This window comes from Oncorhynchus nerka, linkage group LG23 (assembly GCF_034236695.1).
Source record: "Oncorhynchus nerka isolate Pitt River linkage group LG23, Oner_Uvic_2.0, whole genome shotgun sequence".
Taxonomy (NCBI): Eukaryota; Metazoa; Chordata; class Actinopteri; order Salmoniformes; family Salmonidae; genus Oncorhynchus; species Oncorhynchus nerka.
The window spans coordinates 32,293,736-32,305,217 of NC_088418.1; the positions used below are offsets into that span (position 1 = coordinate 32,293,736).

Here is an 11,482-nt window from a genome sequence, read left to right on the forward strand (position 1 = left end):
CAAGGCAGGCAGAATGGTCAAAAACCAGGAAGGCTAGAAAACAGGAACTAGAGACAGACAGGAGCACGGGAAAACCGCTGGTAGCCTTGATGAAACAAAACAAACTGGCAACAGACAAACAGAGAACACAGGTATAAGTACGCAGGGGATAATGGGAAGATCGGCGACACCTGGAGGGGGTGGAGACAAGCACAAAGACAGGTGAAACAGATCAGGGTGTGACAGTAACTAGACAGTCGTTATTATTACTGTGTGTTAATCCCTGTTTGGAGATTATACGATGATCAGTCTAGCTAGTTTGTGTTTTCAATTACTCTCTGTAATTTACTCAATGTTGTATTTGACACACGTTTCTTTTTTAGTCTCGTTTCTTTATTTAGTTTTGGGTTACAGGTAAAAACATTTTTTAAATAAATGCATACAAAAATAACCCTGACCTATTCTCCCCCCCGAAGACCGCATGCCGCCCACCCATTCCTATCCCACCCATCAACCAAGGTTACTTATCAGGTCCCCTCCCAACCATCCATCCCCTGAGTCTCCTCTTAGATTCCCCCAAATCCCTCCCTGCCCACCCCCACAACAATACCAATGTTAAGTAACATAATGGCAAGCATGGAATATTAAAATTTTTGCACTTCAAAATGAATTCCGTAACTTTTCCCCGGAAGCATTCAACTGCAGGGCACTCCCACATCATATGAAGGAATGTTCCTACCTGATTTAGGGGACACAGTGAACAGTGTGGAGTTGGGGCCAATTTCATTGTAAAACATTTCATTGGCATTAAATACAGTCTGTTAACAAACTTAAAATGTGTAATTAATGGTTCGGATTACGGGATATTTACTGACCATGATATCGGTCAGGGTACGGATTCCACATTTGGACCATTGGGGAGATGCAAAAGGTTGCCCTCCAGATTGAAAGGCATGCCATTTTGATTCCCAATCATGCTGTTTAAACATTTTGCACCAAATAGAAATTGTGTGAGCAATAAGAGGACCAAAGCATCATTTACATAAATTGTTTAATAAAGGCTTTACAGTGGTTCCTCCTTTAAAAGTTGCGAGTTTATACCGCGGGACTTAGAGATACCCGGCGTCACGGCTTCATTGCTCCAGAGTGTAGTATCTGGGATCTACATCTGTTTATATTAGTTACTGTGCTGTTACTAAGCAGTAATGCATTACGGCAGTGCTACGTTACTACACCTAATAGGAAATGCACATGCGCACTGGAATGCCGGGAACTGTAGAGCACGAGGGTTTTTGACTAAACGACAACTAACTGTACTCCCGTCTCCTGCCTGGTCATTTCTCCACAACACAAATATTACAGTGGTGACGAGGTGATTGAACTACATAAACGGACATTGCTTGAAGGGAAGAATGTTGCGTGAGTAATGAAACTCAAAATAATTATGTAATTCGTCAGTTATTTTTTATTTTCTTTCGCCAGTAGAGTAGGCTAAGCACTTCTAGCACTGCTAGTACAGTATTCAGGAGCTGCCAAGTAGCAAGACTATTGGAGTCCAGAATAGCGACACTGCCCTCTGGTGGTTAAATAAAAGAAACTGTCATTGAACCCATTGAAATTAGGCGATCTCAGTGGAGAAATATTGTCAAGGGGGAAAAAAAGGAAGAAGGGGCGTAACACGGTGTGTACATTAATACAAATGAGTGCAGTGAATGAAGTAATTGCAGAAACTTCTGAAGTGAAGAAGTAGATGAATATTCAGAAAATTAAGGAATATAAGGAAACTGAACAATTAACTGTGAAAATGGCAACCATTGGTCGAGTACCAGAGTTTGAGGCTACAAAAGAGGATTTTGATTCCTATTTGTAGCGTTTTGAGCGTTGGCTGGCTGCAAATGAAATCAAAGATGGAAAGAAAGCAGACGTATTTCTCAGTGTTTTGGGTCCAACTGAGTATGGATTGCTGAAAGGTCTCATTGAACCAATGAAAGCAGTGGAGTTGAACTATGCAGAACTGACTGAAACTCTTTCAAGGTATTTCAAGCCTAAGCCAATTCTCATTGCAGAACGTTTCAGATTTTACCAACGTCACCAGAGTCAAGGGGAAACCGTGGCTGACTACATCCTTGCTTTGAAAAGGCTGGCAAGTACATGTGAGTTTGCACGATTTCTTGATGATGCTCTCCGAGACAAGTTTGTATGTGGTCTCACAGGTGAAGCATATCACAGAAGGCTCCTGTCAGAGAAGGACCTGACCTTTAAGAAGGCCTGTGATATAGCACTTGGACTCGAGCTTGCCCACAGGGATACTATTGAGCTATCGGGACATGCAGAACGTCAGAAAGGTGTTCACAAGGTCAGTGATGCACGTGGTGAAAAAAGCTCACAAAAGTCACACTTTTTTCAGTCCCGTCCTCAAGGTTACACAAGAACAAAACAGCCCACATCTCAAAGGTCTAAGCCAAGTTGCTACAGATGTGGGGGAGATAATCATCAGCACAGTGAATGTCGATTCCAAAAGGAAAAGTGCCACAATTGTGGAAAGGTTTGACATTTACAGAGAGTGTGTAAAGCCTCGAAACGCACAGCAAGAGCGCACAAAGTGTCAGACGCAGCACAAGAAGAGGAAGGTACAACTGAAACAGTAGTGGAACTGTTCACAGTGTACACAGCTCAACAACTAAAAGATGGAATCTATCTCAACATGGAGTTAGCGGGAAAACCAGTAAAAATGCAGCTGGACACCGGAGCGTCTGTATCCCTGGTTCCAGAGAGACTCTACAAAGAAAAACTGAAAGAGTGCCCTCTTCAGCCCGCGTCCATCCGCCTTTCTTCATACACTGGTGACACTATTCCTGTGTTAGGGCAGATCCAGGTACCAGTCCGGTATGAGGGGAAGGAGTGGACGCTACCGCTCGTCATTGTTAAAGGAGAAAAATCAGCCTTGCTAGGCAGAAACTGGCTACAAAAGATCAAGTTGAACTGGGGAGAAATCTTCAGTCTGAGAAATGACAAACCAGTGAGTCAGGCTACACTCACTAACATGCTGGAGAAGCACAAAGAACTTTTAAAAAGATGGCTACGGTGAAATACAAGACTTCACAGCAAAAGTCAGAGTGCAAGAAGGAACCAAGCCTATCTTTCACAAACCACGCCTACAGAAGAATAACATAATAACGAAAGTAGCGAGGAGCGACTGGGCCGCTCCGATTGTTGTAGTCCCAAAGAAAGACAAGACCGTCAGAATGTGCGGTGACTACAAGGTCACAGTAAATCGCTGCATACTACCAGAGGAATATCCACTACCAAACGCTGAAGATCTGTTTGCCACTCTAGCTGGTTGGAAGGTTTTCAGTAAGCTGGACCTGGCATTCGCTTATCAGCAACTGAAGCTGGATCCGGAGTCAGAACAGTATCTGACCATTAATACACACAAGGGGCTATTCAGATTCAATCGCTTGGCCTATGGAATCTCGACAGCTCCAGCGATATTCCAACAAACAATGGATCAGATCTTGGACGGTATAGACCATGTTGTGTGCTTCATGGACGACATCCTCGTGTCAGCACCAACCATTGGAGAGCACCTTGTAGTGCTAGACAAAGTGATGTCAAGACTGGAGAAATACGGAGTGAGAATGAAACGCAGCAAGTGTGAGTTCCTCCAGGACTCAGTGGAGTATCTCGGATACAAGATTGATGCACAAGGCCTGCACCCAACCAACAGCAAGGTGGAAGCAATCGTAAACGCTCAAGCACCCACAAATATTTCAGAGCTGAGGTCATTTTTGGGGCTCCTGAACTATTACGGAAAGTTTGTGGCAAACTTGTCCACATTGTTGCATCCGCTTCACCAACTGCTGCAGGCCGATACAAAGTGGAATTGGTCCCCACAATGCGAAGAAGCATTCAAGACTTGCAAACAGCGTCTGCTAAAGAGCAAGTGGCTTGCCCACTATAACACAGAGATCGGCAGTGTTACGTTACTACACCTAATAGGAAATGCACATGCGCACTGGAATGCCGGGAACTGTAGAGCACGAGGGTTTTTGACTAAACGACAACTAACTGTACTCCCGTCTCCTGCCTGGTCATTTCTCCACAACACAAATATTACACAGACCACCACAAGGGGGAGTTAGAGCACTCATTATGCATTTTGGTCCCAAGGTTTTTATATGACAAATCATATCGAGTGGTTCCAATGACGAATTTGATGCGAGCCACCCGTCCCTGGTGACTTTCTTCAGCAAAGATGGCTGACAAAACATTACGGGGAGGCAAATGTAAGTAGTTATAACATCATAACGAGTCAAGCAAAAAATGTACAACTGAGAGGAATATGTTAGTTAATGTAGAGACAAACGATTGAGCATATTTTTTTGTCATAAAGTTAATTTACGAGGAGATCGCTATTTGGAAGTTTTTTTCTGTCATATCCAATACCAGGTGTATCAAATGCCATTTCTGTGAATGATGCTGTGTCGGCATGTATGTATACATACAGTGTATATATATGTATGTACACTTCAACTGTGTTTAACACTCCTGCTCCTGGGACATCAATTATTACACATTGTAACTATGCAATAGACTAGAAACATGATTTTGTAATTCATATATACAGATGAAAAAACAGTACATCCTGCCAGCACACCCACGCGAGTGCTGAGTGACGCGTGGAAGAGAGCGAGGAATGAGATGGGAGTAACAATCAAGGCTATTTGCTCTGAGACCTTTAATTTTTTTTTTTTAACCAGGTAGGCCAGTTGAGAACAAGTTCTCATTTACAGCTGCGACCTGGCCAAGATAAAGCAAAGCCGTGCGACACAAAGACCAACACAGAGTTACACATTGAATAAACAAATGTACAGTCAATAACAAAATATAATTTAAAAAACAAGTCTATATACAATGTGTGAAAATGGCATGAGGAGGGAATAAATTGGGTAACGGAATAAATTGGCCATAGTAGTAAAGTAATTACAATTTAGCAAATTAACACTGGAGTGATGGATGTGCAGATGAAGATGTGCAAGTAGAAATACTGGTGTGCAAAGGAGCAAAAAGTAATTAAAAACAATATGGGGATGAGGTAGGTAGATTGGATGGGCTATTTACAGATGAGCTGTGTACAGCTGCAGCGATCGGTTAGCTGCTCAGATAGCTGATGTTTAAAATTAGTGAGGGAGATATAAGTCTCCAACAAGCGATTTTTGCAATTCGTTCCAGTCATTTGCAGCAAAGAACTGGAAGGAAAGGTGGCCAAAGTAGGTGTTGGCTTTGGGGGATGACCAGTGAGATATACCTGCTGGAGCGCATGCTCCGTGTGGGTGTTGTTATCATGACCAGTGAGCTGAGATAAGGCGGAGCTTTACCAAGCAAAGACTTATAGATGTAGCGAGGGCCAGCCGACAAGAGCATACAAGTCGCAGTGGTGGGTGGTGTATGGGGCTTTAGTGACAAAACGGATGGCACTGTGATAGACTGCATCCAGTTTGCTGAGTAGAGTGTTGGAGGCTATTTTGTAAATGACAGCGCCGAAGTTGAGGATCGGTAGGATGGTCAGTTTTACGAGGGTATGTTTGGCGGCATGAGTGAAGGAGGCTTTGTTGCGAAATAGGAAGCCGATTCTAGATTTAGTTTTGGATTGGAGATGTTTAATATGAGTCTGGAAGGAGAGTTTACAGTCTAACCAGACACCTCGGTATTTGTATTTGTCCACATATTCTAAGTCAGAACTGTCCAGAGTAGTGATGCTAGTCGGGCGGGCAGCAATTGGTTGAAAAGCATGCATTTAGTTTTACTAGTGTTTTAGAGCAGTCGGCGGCCACGGAAGGGGTGTTGTATGGCATTGAAGCTGGTTTTGGAGGTTTGTTAACACAGTGTCCAAAGAATGGCCAGATGTATACAGAATGGTGTTGTCTGCGTAGGGGTGGATCAGGGAATCATCCGCAGCAAGAGTGACATCGTTGACATTTACAGAGAAAAGAGTCGGCCCAAGAATTGAACCCTGTGGTAACCCCATAGACTGCCAGAGGTCCGGACAACAGGCCCTCCGATTTGACACACTGAACTCTACCTGAGAAGTAGTTGGTGAACCAGGAGAGGCAGTCATTTGAGAAACCAAGGCTGTTATCTGCCGATAAGAATATGGTGATTGACAGAGTTGAAAGCCTTGCACAGTACTGCCTTTTATCGATGGCGATTATATCGTTTAATACCTTGAGCGTGGCTGAGGTGCACCCGTGACCAGCTCGGAAACCGGATTGCACAGCGAAGAAGGTACGGTGGGATTTGAAATGGTCAGTGATCTGTTATTATTATTTTGAAGACTTTAGAAAGGCAGGGCAGGATGAATATAGGTCTATAACAGTTTGGGTCTAGAGTGTCACCCCACTTGAAGAGGGGGATGACCGTTGCAGCTGTCCAATCTTTAGAGATCTCAGACGATATGAAAGAGAGGTTGAATAGACTGGTAAAGGGGGTTGTGACAATGGTGGCGGATAATTTTAGAAAGAGAGGGTCCAGATTGTCAAGCCCAGCTGATTTGTACAGCTCCAGGTTTTGCAGCTTTTTCAGAACATCTGCTATCTGGATTTGGGTGAAGGAGAAGCAGGGGAGGCTTGGGCAAGTTGCTGTGGGTGGTGCGGAGCTGTTGGCCGGGGTTGGGGTAGCCATGAGGAAAGCATGGCCAGCCGTAGAAAAATGCTTATTGAAATTCTCGATTATTGTGGATTTATCGGTGGTGACAGTGTTTCCTAGCCTCAGTGGAGTAGGAAGCTGGGAGGAGGTGCTCTTAGTCTCCATGGACTTCACTGTGTCCCAAAACATTTTGTCGTTAGAGCTACAGCTACTGTTTGAAAAAGCTAGCCTTCGCTTTCCTGACTGACTGCGTGTATTGGTTCCTGACTTCCCTGAAAATGTGCATATCGCGCTGGGACTATTCGATGCTAGCGCAGTTCTGCACAGGATGTTTTTGTGCTGGTCGAGGGCAGTCAGGTCTGGAGTGAACCAAGGGCTATATCTGTTCTTAGTTCTACATTTTTTGAAAGGGGCATGCTTATTTAAGATGGTGAGGGAATTACTTTTAAAGAACGACCAGGCATCCTCTACCGATGGGATGAGGTCAATATCCTTCCAGGATACCCGGGCCAGGTCGATTAGAAAGGCCTGCTCACAGAAGTTTTTTAGGGAGCGTTTGACAGTGATGAGGGGTGTCACGTTCTTTCAAAATCGAACCCAGAAGCAGACCAGGACAAGGAGAGTAGGAAGAAGGTGAGTATTTATTTACAAGTGAATGTGAAGATATATCCAGGTGGCGTAGCGGGCAGCGGTGGTGAGTTGATGGGAGTAAATAGGTGGATCCAATGGGGTAGCGGAATCCTCCGACGACCAGGCGGGAATGGGGTAAATGATCCGGGTGAGTAACTGAAGACAGAACAAACTGAGGTAAGTTTAAGGCAAGCAATACGTAAAAAAACAACAAAACAAATTCTATCCAACTTGAGGCTGATAATATGGCACAACATACTGTTCATGGCTAACGATCCGGCAGGGAATGGATGTCAGGTCAGAGCTTTTGAAGGGTAGAGGTGATGATCAGGACAGGTGTGCAGATTACTGATGGGATACAGGTGCGGGTGAACATCGATCTCCCAACAAGCTAATTCGCCCGGCAACGAGACAGGGTGCGTTCCAGGACACCGGAAACACACTCCACGACAGAAACACAGGCAAACACTGACTCAGGAAGCGGGATTTGTGACAAGGGGTGGCCGTTTGACCGCGGATCCATAGCAAAGAGGCAGTGATCGCTGAGATCCTTATTGAAAACAGCAGAGGTGAATTTGGAGGGCAAGTTGGTCAGGATAATATCTATGAGGGTGCCCATGTTTACGGATTTAGGGTTGTACCTAGTGGGTTCCTTGATCATTTGTGGGAGATTTAGGGCACCTAATTTAGATTGTAGGACTGCTGGGATGTTAAGCATATCCCAGTTTAGGTCACCTAACAGAACGAACTCTGAAGATAGATGGGGGGCAATCAATTCACATATGGTGTCCAGGGCAAAGCTGGGAGCTGAGGGGGTCTATAACAGGCGGCAACAGTGAGACATATTTCTGGAAATTGTGGGAAAATGAGTTTAAATGTATTTGGCTAAGGTGTAGGTAAACTTCCGACTTTAACTATATATATACAGTATATCACAAAAGTGAGTACAACCCTCACATTTCTGTAAATATTTTTTATTTATTTTTTTATTTCACCTTTATTTAACCAGGTAGGCTAGTTGAGAACAGGTTCTCATTTGCAACTGCGACCTTGCCAAGATAAAGCATAGCAGTGTGAACAGACAACACAGAGTTACACATGGAGTAAACAATTAACAAGTCAATAACACAGTAGAGAAAAAAAGGGGAGTCTATATACAATGTGTGCAAAAGGCATGAGGAGGTAGGCGAATAATTACAATATTGCAGATTAACACTGGAGTGATAAATGATCAGATGATCATGTACAGGTAGAGAGAGATATTGGTTTGAGTATATCTTTTCATGTGCCAACACTGAAGAAATGACACTTTGCTACAATGTAAATTAGTGAGTGTCCAGCTTGTATCTCAGTGTAAATTTCCTGTCCCCTCAAATTAACTCAACACACAGCCATTAATGTCTAAACCGCTGGCAACAAAAGTGAGTACACCCCTAAGTGAAAATGTCCAAATTGGGCCCAATGAGCCATTTTCCCTCCCCGGTGTCATGTGACTCATTAGTGTTACAAGGTCTCAGGTGTGAATGAGGAGCAGGTGTGTTAAATTTGGTGTCATCGCTCTCACACTCCCTCATACTGACTGGTCACTGGAAGTTCAACATGGCACCTCATGGCAAAGAACTCTGAGGAAATCCAAGGCTTAAAAACAAAGGTCTCCATGTATGCCGATGACTCAAGTTTTATATTAAGTCCGCAAGCTAGATACCTGCAATGTCTCATTGAAGATCAAAATAACTTTGGAACATTGGATCTTTAAAAAATACAACTTTTACATTACCCATGCAGTTTACCTATAAAATGGGCTGATGGTGAAGTAGACATACTCGGTATTCATATCACAAAAGATAGAAATAAGCTCTCCACAATCAATTTCAATAGAAAACTTGTAAAAATAGACATTTATTGAAAAGTTTCCTGATTAACTCCTTAGTCATATCTCAGTTTACTCACTTACTTATGGCGCTGGATAATTCCTGATGATTCGTTTTTCAAATTCTATGAGCAAAAAATATTTCACCTTATCTGGGATGCTAAACCAGACAAAATAAAACGTGCCTATCTATGTAATGAATATGAGTTGAGTGGGTTGAGATGATTAAATATAAAATAACTAATCCTCTCTCTAAAAGCTTCACTCATTCAAAGTTTTTTTTTAACCCTAAAGTAGATTACTAAGAAAAGCTCATCCATTTAAAAAAAAAATGCCTTTTTGCCTTTGTGCAGATTGCCATGTCTCATTTTGAATTAATTGAAAATGATACTTTTTTCAAAATATCTCACTTTTTCAAAAAAGCATTGCAGAGCTGTTTACAATTTCAGTTTCATCCCCCTGAAAAGATAGAACAAATATTATGGCTGAACTCAAATGTGCTGGTTGATAAAATACCTGTATTTATGGGAAAGATGTCTGAAAAGGGTATTTTGTTCTTAAATGATATTGTAAATTGGAATGGTAGAGTTATGTCCTTCATGGAGTTATCAGAATTGTACGGGAAGATCTGCTCAATCCAAGAGTACAACCAATTGATTACAGCATTACCCCAAAAATGGAGGAGGCATGTGGCAGCGGGAGGAGGTAGGGAACTGGTCTGTCTGCCCAATATAAAGGATCAAAACTGTCGGAGGAATAAAAATAGCATAAATAGGAAAGTATACTAGTTTCATTTGAGGACCAGGATGTTGACAACTGTGCCATACAGATTGCAAAATAGTTGGGAAGAGATTTTTGATGTACAGATTCCATGGTACAGGGTGTATGAGTTGATATATTTAACAACACAAGATTCAAGACTTTGTGCTTTTCAGCTAAAATTATTATATAGAATTCTTGCCACCAACAAAATGTTGAATATTTGGGGAATGAAGTCATCGAAGCTCTGCAGATTTTGTTGTGGGGATACAGAATCAATAGACCATTTATTTAGGTATTGCCATCAGGTAGCCTGCTTCTGGTCTCAGGTTCAGGGATGGCTGAAAATGCATAGCATTGATCTAAAATTGACCCTAGAAATAGTAATGTTAGGAGATAAGGAGAGACCGTTCAGTCAATTACTAATATACTAATACTCTTAGTAAAATGATTTATCTTCAACTCGCAATCTGTGGATTCTATTCAATTTGATAGATTGAAATTGTACATTAAACATCACAGCATAGTTGAAAGATATGGGTTGCGTAGAAACCCGAAGTGGGTGGCCAGCAGAGATCGATGGGATGGGCTGAGGGAAGCTGAGGGTTGGGATGTGGAATTGAAGACACGTGATAGTGGAGTTGGTGTGTGGGAGATAGAATGATGGTCAAAGAAAAACGTTTTTATTTATTTTTAAGTCAAAATAATACACAATTAAAAGTCAGTTTGAATTACACTGAGGGGCAGTGTAATGTTTTTCAACTAATGCCGTGCAGGTGTTTGTACACATGCATATACACACACTCTCATTCAAATAAACATATACATATACTATTACATGTGCATGTCTGGCACATGTAATAGTGCCAGACATGCACACAAACATATACAGTTGGCATTGCTGTTATGATTTTAGTTGACCTTAATGTCTTTTGTTTTAAATGTATTATTTTGTTTTATATATTTTTTTGCTTTGTTGTTTTCTGTTTTCTTCTGTCTTTTCCTTTTTTCTCTTTAGTTTATTCTCTTGGTTGTTGTTGCATTGGGGGGGGTTCTTGGCACGGTGAATGGAGTTAATTGTATTTTTTCATTTATTTTCTTGGGGGGACTGTGGGAGGGGTCTCGAATGGTTGAGGGACAACTATTGGGGAACTGTGGGGGGATCTTGGAGGGTTTGGGTTCACGTTTTTAGCCTAGTGGTAGATTTGTCAACGTGCCCTTGAGCAGGGCATCGACCCTGGAAGCTTCTGTGTGTCGCTCTGAATGGGAGTCTGTTGGATGACTGGTATGATGTAGTTGTTGAGCGGCTTCACTGCAAGTATATTGTATGTTTTGGATATTTAATCTAAATAAATGTACTTAAAAAAAAGCAAACAATACCACTTCTGTCCTATAAATATACAAACAGGGATTGAACGCATGTTCTTCAGATTACAAGACCAAATGACTTAGCACATCTCTGTTTCCTCCTTAGAATTTCAACATTCTGGAAAGTAGGAGTTGTGTAAATGAAAATGTAAAACATTTAAGAGAAGCTGGGGATTGAACCCAGGACCTCATACATGCAAAGCATGCACTCTACCACTGAGATACATCCCC

General features: G+C 42.2%; 1 non-coding gene across 1 annotated transcript; it reads right to left on the bottom strand.

Annotated features, from left to right (window-relative positions):
* Nucleotides 1-11,410: 11,410 nt before the first annotated feature.
* Nucleotides 11,411-11,482, bottom strand: trnaa-ugc (transfer RNA alanine (anticodon UGC)). The gene has a single exon. It is a non-coding gene; the product is annotated as a tRNA-Ala (tRNA).